Source organism: Dermacentor variabilis, chromosome 9 (genome assembly GCF_050947875.1).
Source record: "Dermacentor variabilis isolate Ectoservices chromosome 9, ASM5094787v1, whole genome shotgun sequence".
Lineage (NCBI taxonomy): Eukaryota > Metazoa > Arthropoda > Arachnida > Ixodida > Ixodidae > Dermacentor > Dermacentor variabilis.
Genome location: NC_134576.1, coordinates 101769631 through 101783902, shown reverse-complemented (window position 1 = coordinate 101783902; position 14272 = coordinate 101769631). Strand labels below are relative to the sequence as shown.

The window sequence follows — 14272 nt, the reverse complement described above, 5'->3', positions numbered from 1 at the left end:
GCTTCGTCTAACTCTTTCTTTGTTGACTCTGGCTGATGGCCTTCACTACTGTATGATTTTTTTCTTAACCGACAGTCGCACCTTGTAGTCAACATGGAAAATGACATATTTGTTATTATACATGTCAGACCCTCTTGAAATGGATACTAAGCAGAAACGCCCAATCATTTTATGCAGGTAGAGCATTGTTTAATACCTCTTTAGAATTTATTTTCTGTAAGGAGGCCGAATACGAGAAGAAAAGATAGAAAAGGAAATTTCCCTTCCCAGGACGCAAGTGGCCACAGGCATTTGTACAGGGCCAGATATTTTACTGCATTTCTGTGTGTTTGGCCAGTTTTTATGCAGCAGAGGTTTTCTTGCTTTACTTTCGTATGTTACTTTGAATCCATGTAATCTATCTTTAGAACTCAACTAGCCTTTGGCTACGTCCCTAAGCAATGGCTGTATCTCCTTATACGGTGATTCAATTTAAAGTACAATTCACTTGGTTCAGTCCAATTCAGTTAGGCCCAAGCAGATGCTGTCACAATCCGCTAGGACATGTTAAGCTTGTGTAGAAATTTCACCATTGGATGGCCACTATTCTTTTACTTTAACATCTGTTCTGGCCTCAATTTAGGACTGACTCAAGTCAGTTGGCCAGGGGTCTTCTAAAGTTAAGGGGAATATGTTAGACTGCACATATTGCTCAAGTATACTGAGGGGCGTTTGAAATTGCTTCAAACTTTTTACGCGTAGAGTTATACGTTGCAAAATAAGCAAGAAATGGCAGAAGCCACAGTGAATGTTGGTCGATGTGTGCTGCATGCATAGGGAGGAATTGTAAAGTTAGAAGGACAGCTAGAAGCTGGAAATTATAAGGAATTCAGATGGCATAGCATACTTGAGTAGCTACAACACGTTGCAACCATGCAAAGAGGGACGAGTTAGATGCCCATGCCATTTTTCTCTTTCAGTGTACTACTTCCTGTTGTGCTTCGCTACACAATAGCTTGGGTTGTCTGCTCGACTAGAACTACGAGTATTTATAGGAAATAGGAATGCAAACAGGTGTTCTGACCATCATAGTTGAGCCAAGTTGAAACTTTAGGTTAAAGTCATCTTTGTTACTGTGCTCTGGGCTGAAACCCACAGTAAAAAGGTCACTCCTTTCAGCCCTACTGTTGTGTGGCTTACAGCAATTAAAGGCATTGATGGCTTTGAAAAATGCGATTAGATGACCTTCATTTGTGTCATGACAAGGTAAGGTGAAAGCACTGCAGATGTATTGAATTCTACATCCTACATCTCCAAACAAAAACAAAACGTGATTATTAATGTTGTAACAAAATTAGTAGACTGAAATATTTCCTTTCATATGTTCTGTACGAAACTTGGCACTCTCCTTCTGCCTTTATTTTTTAATGAGCACAAGCGGTCTACTCTTACATCCACTAAATCTGCACGTGTAGTGACGCTGTAAACCTACAATACCCGTGTGGTGGTGACCAAGAGAAAATTAACAGGGATGTTTCAGGCAGGAGGGTTGCCAAATGGTCTCACTATCTGCCAGGCGCCTGCAAGATAAATTTCTGACAAGGAATGGCTACTTAATGTGATCTATTAATATTTGTATATGTATAAAGGCTGGTCTACGTCGTAGCGCACATTCTAGTACAATGTGTTTGTGTTGCAATCGTCTCTGCGCAAACCACACGCGCATTCAAGTTCTATAACATTTTGCATAGAAATGTGCTTAGCAGATTTTACTTGGCACATATATATGTATTGTACTGTGGATGAAGCTTTCCTTGTAGTGTTACTTACTCGCAAATGCAGAGTAAAATGTAGATTGATTCTCGGCTTCGCAGAAGAGGTATATGTCCCTATGGTATCTACGGTATATATGGTGGTTGGACCATGACCAACAACTTGGGCATCGATTTTGATCTTCATGACAAGATTATGTCCTTGTCTGGCAACAGGGGTGCCAACTTAATGCGGTGCTCTGTCGAGGGCGCTGTATTTTTTAGCCTTTAAATAATAATTGGCCAGTTTTTTGTTTTTGTTTTCGTGTGTGCGGGTGTTTTTTGTGTATATTTGGTTTCGTAGAGGATAGTGAGAGCATCCTTTTGCGTCACGTGTTTCAGCATGTGCAACCATGTGGGACGTTAAGTCTCTATAGCCTTTAGTAGTTTGGAAGTCCCGAAACTATTAGCTATTAGTGGTTGTATGTGTGTGCATTGGTATTGGGAATATTGCTTTGGTAGGATAGAGAGAGCATGGCCGCCTGTTTGAACACGTGTGCGCCCGTGGCATACCTTAATGCAGCCTTTGTGGCATTTATTGCTTCTAAAGCATTGGTGAGAGGGCATTTTAAGGATTTGGAATCTGTGCATATTGGCCTCTCGTACAAGGCACGTGCTCTGGAAGCTTCGGTGTTTGTATTAGAAAAAGCCAAGTGCAACACATGGCAAGAAAGACGGTAAAGCGTGCAGTGCGTGTGAGGACCCTCAAAAGGAGGGTATATGAGGGGACGGATGAGAATAGAGAGCAAATCGAGTCAATTTGCAGTCACTGTCTTGTCGATGCTAGGCTAAAGAAAATGGAGACCTTCCAGGAAGAGCTTGTCAAACAGGTGGAAGAGCTCAAAAACAAGCTAAACATGGAGTGCGATGCATGGAAGGTGGTGGAAAAAAAAAAGACAAGCAACTGAGGAAAAGCTGAACAGGGCCGCCATCGTGAACGAGAATGGCCATGAGAAGGGAATGCATTCTTGCGACGTGAAAGTGTCAGCAAAGCACGTGGAATGCATGCAATGTGTGGAGGGGGTAGCGGGAAAGAGCTTCACCTACCTTGATGCGGACACGAAGGGAAAGCAGGAATGCGGGGATCAATGTCCCTTGTCAAGTCCAAGTCGCAGACAAAAGAATGACAAAGGGAAGTAGGAAGACGCCTCGGCAGTAGGAGAGAGGGAAAGCGAATGACAAAGGGAAGTAGGAAGAGGCCTCGGCAGTAGGAGAGAGGGAAAGCGTGATTATCGCCGGCGACTCGAACCTGGCTAGGTGTTCAAAGGCAATTACGGAGAGGGTGAAAGGTGACAAAAGAGTGGCAGTAGGGGCATTTCCAGGACGGACATTGAGTGCTTTCATGAAGCGAGCAAAAGCAAATCGCGGAAAATGCCCACGGATGCAACCTTGTCGTAGTAGCAGGTGGGTTAAATGACGTCCTAAACAGAAAATGGACTAGCCCAGCGCTTGGCGAAGTGGGTAGATGACTTGCGTTAACTACAGGTGCAGATCGTGGTGTGCAGGGTGCCGGAGGTGCCTGTACGTGACAGTAACGTACGAAGAGTCGTAGTGGCTGCTAATGAGACTATATGGGACGCTATAACGTAAAACTATTCCAAACTTTTCTATTCCAATTCTCCTATCAGCCCTCCACGATCGGTTAAAAACTTTTTTCGACCGCCGCCACTTCACCTGTGTGTCCCACAACGTCACAAAAACCGTGATACCTCCCCATCTGATATGATCTGTACACACTGATGATGCATGATTTGACAGAAAAAAGAAAAACAGTTATTTCTGATTCGACGCCTTTTCACCATTAGCCCCCGGCTATTGGTCAAAAGTTTTCGGGCTGCACCCACTTCACCTGCCTGTCACGCAACGTCACAAAACCGCGAAAACTCGCCGCGTGAAAGTGACGTGTACGCATTAAAGATGCATTAATATGCCGAACAAAACCTCATGAATTGTCTTCTGAATAGCCGCAGGCTGCCCCGTTCCGAAATGAATAAAAGATGGCTGCCGCCGATCGCTCAGGTGCTGGCTACTCGCACCTGCCGGAGAGCATGGGTGTATTTGCGGATAATAAATCTTCTTGCGTGGCCGTGTAACGTTTTCGAGCACTTTCGGCACGTTTACCAGCGCATTCTGCCAACTATTCTTTGCTGAGGGTCCGTTTTAGCGTCATTCTTAAGCTTCCGTTGCATGCCGCCGCGATTTTCGAGCAGCCACCGCAAGCTCGGGAAAGTAAGGGAAAGCCGACCAATCGTAGACGCAGGCGCCACCCTCTTCATCCGGTCATCGATTTTCAGTGCACTGGCTCTGCCTCATCGAATCCCTCTCCACTTGAGCGTTCTCCTCGCCTCTTGTCAGCCAATTAGATAAGACAAGCCACTCAGTGTAGGCAATGTTATTCGTTTTCAGGCAAACATAAGTGACCTCCTATAAACCAGGAGAGCATCTGATTGGTCTGTTCAGACAACCCTGCGGGTAACCGCCCGGTGCTTGCGTAGGTGGTTACGCAAATGTGACGTCAGGAGATTGGAATAGAAACATATTGGAATAGTTTTACGTTATAGGGCCCATGGACAATGAGCCGAGAGGGAGGTTTCGAGGTTCGAGGAAGGTTCCCAAAAGCGCGGGCGCTTTTGGGAGCAACTCAAACGCCCGAGGGCCAGTGCTTCGCCCCGTGCTTTGCCTGTTATTGTTGATTGTTGTTCTGTGACTGTGGCGAACAAACTCCTTCAGTTAAAGACTCTTTCCTGCCTCCTTTGTCCGGTACCCGCCGTAGTCACGGCTCATTGTGGGTTTGAGGTCGTAGCTCTGATTGCCAGGCGGCTGCTGCGACAGTGCTGGCGAGCTACTGCAGCTCCACTGGCCTGGGTGCGATCCAGATAAAGTACGCACGTGCGAATTTGAGTGAAAAGTATAATTTAACGTCTGCCGAGTGACTGCTTTTCTGCATAGCAGGTTCATTATATCAGCTAATTTCAGTTTCGGCAAAATGTACACTAATATTTTTAGCTTGGTCTATCTTCGAGAAGTAGAAAACCACGAGCAAGCAGCACATATTATACAGTTGAGCTTTGCTTAGCTTGATACACTCTTGGATTACATTGCAGAGTAGTATTTCCTGTCATGCTTTTTGCTGTGCTACTTTGAATATTTGCGTAGAGTTCTCAAAAACATCGAGTTTACTTCGCCTTTGATTTCATTCAATATAATAGCTAAGCTGTAATCTTCCGTATCGACCATAGCATGTGTTGCAACACAATACTACGCAATAATATAAAGCTGGAAAGCTCGCCAAAGGTTGCCCCATATTTATTTGTTGCACTAGGGAAACAGTTACATTATCCCTAATGGTAATTTATGCAGATGTCCAGCCTATCACGTGCTCGTAAATTTTGGTCTCCTCACAGCTGTAGGTCATCAGTTTGCCAATAATCGTATGTCTTCAACTTGGTAGTAGTGGCGTTCGTATACTCGAAGAACAAGCCACAAAGCAATGATATCAGCAAATATACATGTTGCCAATGGGAACTGCATGCTTTCGAGGAGGTCTCTTAATCACTGCGATGTTTCCAGAAGTATGTAAATTACTTCACGGAAATTTGCACATTTGCAAGCAAGGCTACTTAGCATTTAAATACGAGCTTCATAGGAAAAATTAGACCACAAGGATGTTGAATTAACCGCCACTGTTATGGCAACTGTGATTAGAGCTGCCGGTTCGCTGTGCTTGTAAACCTTCAACTCTGCCCTTTTTTTCCTATTTTTTTTTTACAGCGAAGTGGTACGTGGCTAGGGTTCCATGTACGTATTTGTCATGTTTGTGCGTCAACAATAAAAAAAAGGTGAGCGTGGGCTGATCCCGGAGGTAGTGCAATACCGGGCCGGCACGCGGTGGGCGTGAAGCAGACTTCAAGCACTCCGCCCGTAATACCAACTTGTCGACCACGAACGTCTCTTCAACGTCTATAATTGAACCAAACGTCAACGTCTTGAAGTCACGTACACGTTACGTCTCGCGTACGTGCCGTTTTTATAAGATAAAGCGTGGCCGTTTGTAGGACTTACTATCCACATGATTGTCAGGCTACCAGGTAACGTATGCTGGATGTACACAGGATATCATTCAAGCACCAATTGGTAGCTTGTTTTATTGGTGCACACCGTTTGAACAGTATCACCTAAAGTTCGTCTACACACCCACACCCACACAACCACACACACGCGCGCGCGCACACACACACATACACACACACACACACACACACACACACACACACACACACACATATATATATATATATATATATACAACATGGCATACAATGCATATTGTAAGTACCTGTCAACATTTTCGACCACACATGTATAGTTGTCCTCCCAGAGGCGTTCCTTTTCAGTTTCAATATGACATACATGTTTTCTGACGGGCTCAAATTATAGTTCATGACTATCATGTTTGCATCTACTTTCCTATTTGCGCGTTCAATTTACTCTTAAAATGTGGTGTAATTCAATGGTATACATGTACCAGGTGTGAGGTCCTGAAGAATAGGGATTCTCCACGCTCGCGGGCGCGCGTGAGCGCTTATGCTTCGCGTGAATCATGTGACCTTGTGTTGAGTTCTCCCCCTTGCACTTGTCACATAGCGCCTACTGAGGACGTAAAATTCAACATAGCAAGCAATATGCAAAAGGCCTTGATACACCAGGCAGTCTCGCGAGCTTTTATTTATCAGCAATGTTTCTGAAATGTTATGTTCTATTTACGGTCCGCCAATAAAAAAATAGGGTAAACTGTTACTACACAGTAATGTGAATGTACAAGCTGTCATATGGGTAACGCGGTTATAGCGCATTTCAGCCTTACACCAACATTTAAAAAAAAAATGTAGCGAATATCCAGCAGAGACATCTATATAACATCTTTTCAACGTAAAAAAAGGACTTGACAGTACCGCCAACGTTATTTCTACGAAAACTAGAGCAATCTCAACCTCTATTGGAGGTCTTGAATCTCCAACTGATACATCTAATGTGCCTCTAGGCAATGTTCGTGGTTTATGGGGCTACTATACTACTACTACTACTACTACTACTACTACTACTACTACTACTACTACTACTACTACTACTACTAGTACTACTACTACTACTACTACTACTAATAATAATAATAATAATAATAAACGAAAGCTTTCAATTCCTCGGCTTTGCCACAAGCCATCGTACTTTGGAACGATCTTCCAGATGCCATTGTTTTAATCACTAACCGTGAACATTTCCATGAGCGCTTATATACTCATTTTACAAACTAAGACTGTATAATGATGCATTTTCTTGTTCTGCTTACTGTTACTTTGTTCTTGTTCATGCTCATCACTTATTTTATTGTATAATCCCCCATCACTCAATGCTCCGACCGGAGCCTGTGATGTACCTTTAAATAAATAAATAAATAAATAAATAAATAAATAAATAATGAATGAATGAATGAATGAATGAATGAATGAAATAAATCAAGATTTCACTCTAGCCTTCCGAAATCACTGGCGTTTTCCGAAATCACTCTAGCGTTTCCGAAATGAAGGTCACTTTAGGATGGGATCTACTACATATGCGAAGGAAGAAGTTAAGGCTCAAACTATTGCACCGAATATATAACAGTCAGACAGGTACCAATCGCAATAACTGTCTTCAGGAACCTGATTACATATCGACTCGCTGTGATAACAACAAAAATATCTCAGGCTATAACTGCAGAAGAAACAATTGTTACTACTCTTTCATCCCTAAATAAATTAGACAATGGAACAGTTTATCAAATGATATAGTAAATGTGTCAAATAACGAACTATTTTATTCTATGCTGTGACGGCGCTCTTGTAAAACAAATGTATGTGTTATATATCTTGAAACCTGTTTGTTTCACACTGCTTGTATGTCTTCCTCTAAGTGCTATTGTAGTGCTTCTGTTTGTGAGTATATCTGTCCAAAAGCTTTTCTGTATTACTGGTTATATTTTGTTCCCCCTACGTAATGCCTTTATGGCGATGTAGAGGTACTCTGTAAATAAATAAATAAATAAATAAATAAATAAATAAATAAATAAATAAATAAATAAATAAATAATTTTTTTCAAGTCTAGGGGTATACTGCAATCGTTTGTGAACCGCACATGGACTCACAAGCAGGAAGCGTTGCCATATACACAAACGACAGAGTGTATGTACAACCATACACGCTTGACCAACGTCCTCTTGAGTCGCAAGAGGATGATGTCGCCGACTATGTGGATGTCCGTGCCGTACAAATGAGAGACAGAATTGCGATACCCGCTGTGTATATCTCTCCAGGCACACACCAGTGTGATATCGAGAAGTTCACGACCAGGCACTTTGCAAGTGTTAGCCGTGATGACACTACCTCTGTGATCGTCGTTGGACACTTCAATGCGGGCCTTTCAAAACCATACAAGAAATGGTTCACTCAGTTTGTGCTAGAAGAGTTTGGTTTCACCACTCCAAGTCACTCAACTACTCAACGGCGGTCGTGTACAGACTTTGGCCAAGGATCCGTCGAAGGCTTTAACCGAATCAGTCAGTGTATATGTCACAGTAATGACAAAGATATCGTCATTACCATTACTAAATGATGAAAATAAAATTGGAGGACGCTTAAGCTTCGCCTTCAAGAGTGGAACGCGACAGCGTTCCCGTCGACCCGCCAAGGGGTGTAAGACAATGGGCTACGGCGCAGCGACAACGCGCCCCGCATCGGACGCGGTGAGCGTCGAGCAACGCAGCGTTCGGCGCGACAACGAAATGTGCGCCTGAACAAGCGACGCACGCCTGAGCCTTAGAAACAGCTCGTTTCTAAGGCAACACCGCGTTCACTAGAGGCGCTTTTGTACCGCTTTGAAGCATCTAACTCGTGGCTCAGTGGTAACGTCTCCGTCTCACACTCCGGAGACCCTGATTCGATTCCCACCCAGCCCATCTTGGAAGTTGCTTTTCACTTATGAAGTGCCTGCCGTGATTTATCGCTCACGGCCAACGCCGCGGACACCGACGACACCGGCTTTTCTGCGACACGAGCTCCTTAACGCTATCGCGTTAAAATGTATGTACGCTTGTCTAACCCTGTGTCATGTGCTTACAGCTTCGTTGGTCATCCACCTCCACAATAGAATGGTTCCTCAATTTTTTTTTCACATTTGAGGAGTCTAGAGTTGTTTACCAGTATAGAAGCCAGGACCCTACTTGGGAACTTTTTCTTTTTTCGGAAGGGAGGGGTGAGGCAGTGGCGTCTTCGAAGCTTACGATGACCTCCTCGTGAGGGCATGGATGTAATAGCTTTAACTTGTGCAACATTGTTTGCCACAGTGCGCGCAAACGACGACGCGCGTCGAAGAACTGTCTTGGGAGCCGAAGAGCTACTGCAAAGGACTACTTATTATCGAACAGAGCGGTAACGGTTGCTCTAGTAAAATTTGCGAGTTACTGGCAACTACGTCTTTTTTAGCTGACTACCAAGAATTACAGAAGTGCCCCCCTTAAAACAGTCCGCAAGTAACAAAAGCCTTTTAGTTCAACATATCTCCAGCGCGTTTAAAAAAAAGCGAGCACATGATATCACAGCTGCAATCTTGATGCCTTTCTAGTAGTCCACTCATTTTCTGAGTACCGTTTCAACGATGACGCCGCTTGGCTGGACTGTACCTCTGCAGGCGCTTTCAAAATTCGTAATCGAAAATGAACAGAGCACGCGTCGCCATGCCGAGTGCCGACACAAATGCAAGCCTGACGTGAGATGTAAACATTTATTTTCATCGTTTAGTAATGGTAATGACGATATCTTTGTGATTACTGTGACATATACGCTGACGGGTTCAGTCCCATTGCTATAGCTGTCATGCTATTTTACAACGAAGCTGCTTGTGGCTAGGCTTCGGATCATTTTTCGCGTGCGTGTGCGAAACCCGTCGGCCGATCCCGAAGACAGTGCAATACCGGGCCGACCCACGGCGGAGGTGAAGCCGGATTCAAGCAATCCGCCAACTTGAAAAAACAAGTCTGACATCTTGGTCCAGATAGAAGCCGTATCAGAAATTAAGCTGATAAGAACTGACACTACACTTTGACCTGCGTCGGCCATGTCTACGTTCGCACCGCCCTCTCTTTGTCGGCGTTCCAAGCGCTTGCGTTCTTTCCTTCCGCTCTCCCGTGGTGACGTCAAAGCGACACTCGTGTCTAGTCTATTCCGGCTCCTCGGGGTGGCGGTCCCGTCGTCCATGCGAATGTATACAAAAATAACGCCAAATGAGTCCGTACCTTAGTTCAAAATTCTGTACCACCTCTGTGTCGTGTGCTACACAGCTTCGCTGGTCATCTGCCTTCACAGAGTGGAACGGCCGATGATTTTATACGTTTGCTCGGTACTCCGTACGTAAGTTGCGGACGTTGTACGGGTTTGCATCTGCGATCGCATCGCGCTTCGCAAGCGCAGCAAAGTATTCAAGACAGACGCAGAAATAGGGCGTGTGAGAATGTTTACTTGGAAACTTTTGTGTAAAGATATCTTTATACAATATTTTCCAAGTAAACATCCCTATTCCTAACATGGGGCTGATTTTTTCAGCAATTAAACACTAAAAAATGAGGAAGCAGCGGGAGCAAGCACGAGTCTGCCGACGAGCACGCGAGACTAGTTAAGGTAGACTACTCCAAATAGCAAAAAAAAAAAAAAATATCAGTGGAAGTTAACTTGTAAACGCTAGAGAAATGGTTAGCATTACGCCGCACGTCTTTGAGGTGCCGGATTCATGATTTAAACCGCGTTCACCATTTTGAAAAGTGTCGTTCAGGAGCTCACTCGACATTCGTCCTGCCTCTCCGAGGAGCGAAGTGCAAATTGCGGTGGTCCGAAGCAGGCCAACGTCAGTTACACTATATGTAAATATACATATAGTCACATCATAAGAAGCCGACAAATAGTGTTACGAAGGGGGACATTATTTGTAGTTATTAATTGAAATAAAGAAATTAATTCAATTTGGAACTAGATATATTTGCCCCTATGCTGTTCTTCCTGTCAGTTGGCTGCTCAAGATGTGACTAACAAAAATCAGGCCCCTCGGTTTTCTCTCGTCTGGTTCAACACGCACACACACACACACACACACACACACACACACACACACACACACACACACACACACACACACACACACACACACACACACACACACACACACACACACACACACACACACACACACACACACACACACACACACACACACACACACACACACACACACACACACACACACACGCACACACACACACACACACACACACACACACGCACGCACGCACGCACGCACACGCACACACTCTGCTCTTCTAAACTTTCCCATCGCTCTCTACTTCTATCACGTGTCTGGCTTCCCGTATATCACACACATACATCCCCCCCCCTTGACGCTCCTAATGCTAAGGCCTTAAAAAGATTTTCCAGCTAAGGACACTCGAGACGCGTTCCCGACTTCGCCAACGCTCTCGCAATATCGACGATGCACGAGCGTGAAAAGTTGGCGTATACCAGCAAACTGTGCCGAATTTTATTGCGATAGGAATTATGTGGGCACTGGAGGCGAATTTTCGCCGTTGTCGTGATGTTCCGTATAATATTCATGTATATGTGTGCCGTATGCCTATTTATGGCGTATACATAGGTTCCTTTGTCTTCGGGTAAAACTCAATGATCTATGATTCTCGCGCCCTGAACAAATTTTATGAACATCGGGTTAAATCCGATTTCTCCCCCGAGGTATGCCCCTTTCGTTGAGGATTGTAATAAATGTAGGTGTTACAAAACCAATGAACGCTGTCCGTCTTTTGTGAGCAAGTGGTCAAGAGAGTCATATTAATAATATTAATAAAAAATATATATAATAGCAATATATGAATATGTTAATATGTCCCGTTTCCTCTTAACACTCGGCAAGAAATGGCAGTGCTAAAAATATAATATATTCATCACCTTCCGGTGTTGAGTGAATCTTGTTGCGTTTTTAGTAACGGCTTTTGAATGAACACGGCAATGGCGCATTGGCATCGCATTTCCCGCACGTTGCATACATGTGAACCACTTTAATGCGCTGGGAAGTGAATTAACGCAGCTCTGACGTTGCCCTGCATTACGCACGGTAGCAGTGACACTGGGAGAATGTTTACCTATTTGCGTTACGCGTCCAATGGAGGTTGGCTGATATGTCAAGTTGACCGGTATTCCACTGATTTTATTGGAACAGCCAGGCACGTATCCAGGATCTTTTTTCGGGCAGCGTTTTCTCTACGTACTTTTTAAATAAAAAAATATCTATAACTATTTTCACAAACAACGGCTAAATTTCTTAACTTATTATTTCCCTTCCTGTTTGGCTGTTGCCTTGGCTTTGTCCCTTAGGAGATCGCTTAATTTATCAACTCCTTCTGTCTCTTGTCTTCAGTTGCCAATTTTGCACGAGAAGTGCTGTAGAATTAGGCAAAAACCAGAAGAGGTAACGGGGGACAGTCATGTTGCTTATGGGTTTAACGGTTATTGCAGCGTCTGATGATGGACGCTGTCCTGAATTATTTTATTTTCCACCTTATCTAACCCGTATCGCGGGTATGTGGTTCCGAGGAACTGCCAGCGTCGCGACCAGCCGTCACTGGAGGAAATAATGAAGCAAAAGGAAAAGTTAACCGCAACTGTCAGTTTCTCCAGCCGCAACTCGTCCCACGAGTATACAGACCAGCTGACAACGAGGGGAATCCTTTTCCTGTTCCCTAGATCAGCCTAAACAAAGAAGGTTGAACTAACGAAGCAACATCGATGCGCGTGATCGTTGAATAGATGGTAACAACTAAACTCATGTCGAGTTAATCGCGCGGGCACCCAATCGATGAGAAAACTGTCCTTCACATCCCAGGAGGTGCCGATAACTACCGCCATCCAAAAGCAACCATTCCACTCTGTGAAGACAGAACGGCAGCAAGAGCTGACGACAAAGCTCTCAAGCGAAAAGCAAAGTGCTTCACCTCCGCCGCGGGTGGACACGAAGGTAGCGCAATGCCGGGCTGACCCGCGGCAAAGGTGAAGCAGGCGTTAAGCACTGAACATACGTGGGTCCATCCCGCAAATTTCGAAGGGCGCGTTGCAGGTTCCTAGCCCACAGGGGTATCATTGGGCTTGGACTGTTTTTTCACATCGCCAGGATCGGCCCATATTATGTGTTGTTTTTTTTTCTGTTGACGGACGCCAAAAAACTACGTAAGGTTAGTCATATATGGACAGCTTTCGCTGTAAAAGGCAGCAAACGGTTGACCGCCGAATAAATTGATTTGTCGGCGCTTTAGGAATGTGTGTCAGGAGTGATGGCGTGGGCGGGGAGGTGGGGGGGGGGGCACCCCACTGCGTATGTGCCTGGGGACAGCGCATACTGAGCAACAGTAAAAAAATTACGACCACAGGCAAGGACGAAAGGCCCCACATGTCTGTTGGATCGACACAGGAATGCTCCCAACGCGTATGATAATATTAGTGCGTCAACAAGGGCTTGGGAGATAAGGAAAATCATCACACGTTCGCATATCACTTCGTACAAGTCATACATGTCCCTCAAACCCGTACTGTCGCCTTTCTGTGTCTTTTTTTTTTCTACACGTGTCGCTGTAGACTGGAAAGGCTTTCCCTCTAATAAGCATATCTTCTTTGAAGCTGTACGAACTCATTACTCGTCTTGGCATGGTCAACCTGTCGTCTTTTGTACACCCACCCCTTATGTACTAACGCCACAGTGGGTGTCTTTAAGGTAATAAAGTGAAAGTGAAGCATGACCAGCCGTGTGCGATACTTTTCGTACTGCTTTTCTTGGTTAAAAAGTGCGGTGAACGAAGTAAAGAGGAGATCGCCAGAACCTTCTCTATATTTGTAGTTTTTGTGAATCTTGTTTCTTTTAAATACATATATTAATAATGCCTATCAAGGAGAATTTAAGAGGAAGCTTTAGCTCGGACCCAACTAACTCCAATGCCGCGTATTCAAATACATGTAAACGCGGCTTTTCTGAGGTATGCACTACGCCGATTTTAATTAAGTTTGTGGCATTCGAGATAGAAAGTTAAATTCTAGTGACTGTTGGAAGCGTAATTTTTATTTAGAACGTGAATTTCTTCAAAGGAATTTTCAGGAATTGGTGAGCTTGAACAAAATAGAAGCACCAAGTCTGCAAATTTGTTGCTCTGCACCAAGAACAGATTTCGCAGTTTGGTAAACTGCATCCATTAGAGCATCCAAACGGGTCAAATTAGATATACCAATTTATATCTCACGCGAATTTTTTACATTGTTTACAAATGTTTCGCAAAAGTCTTACTTACATATTAGTGCTCTAGTTGAGAGCCATCTATAATAGAATAATTTTGTCTGCTTTATGT

The 14272-nt window shown here is 44.2% G+C and overlaps 1 pseudogene; it reads right to left on the bottom strand.

Annotated features, from left to right (window-relative positions):
• Positions 1–9762: 9762 nt before the first annotated feature.
• LOC142558694 (U2 spliceosomal RNA) lies at positions 9763–9941 on the bottom strand (annotated as a pseudogene).
• Positions 9942–14272: the final 4331 nt, after the last annotated feature.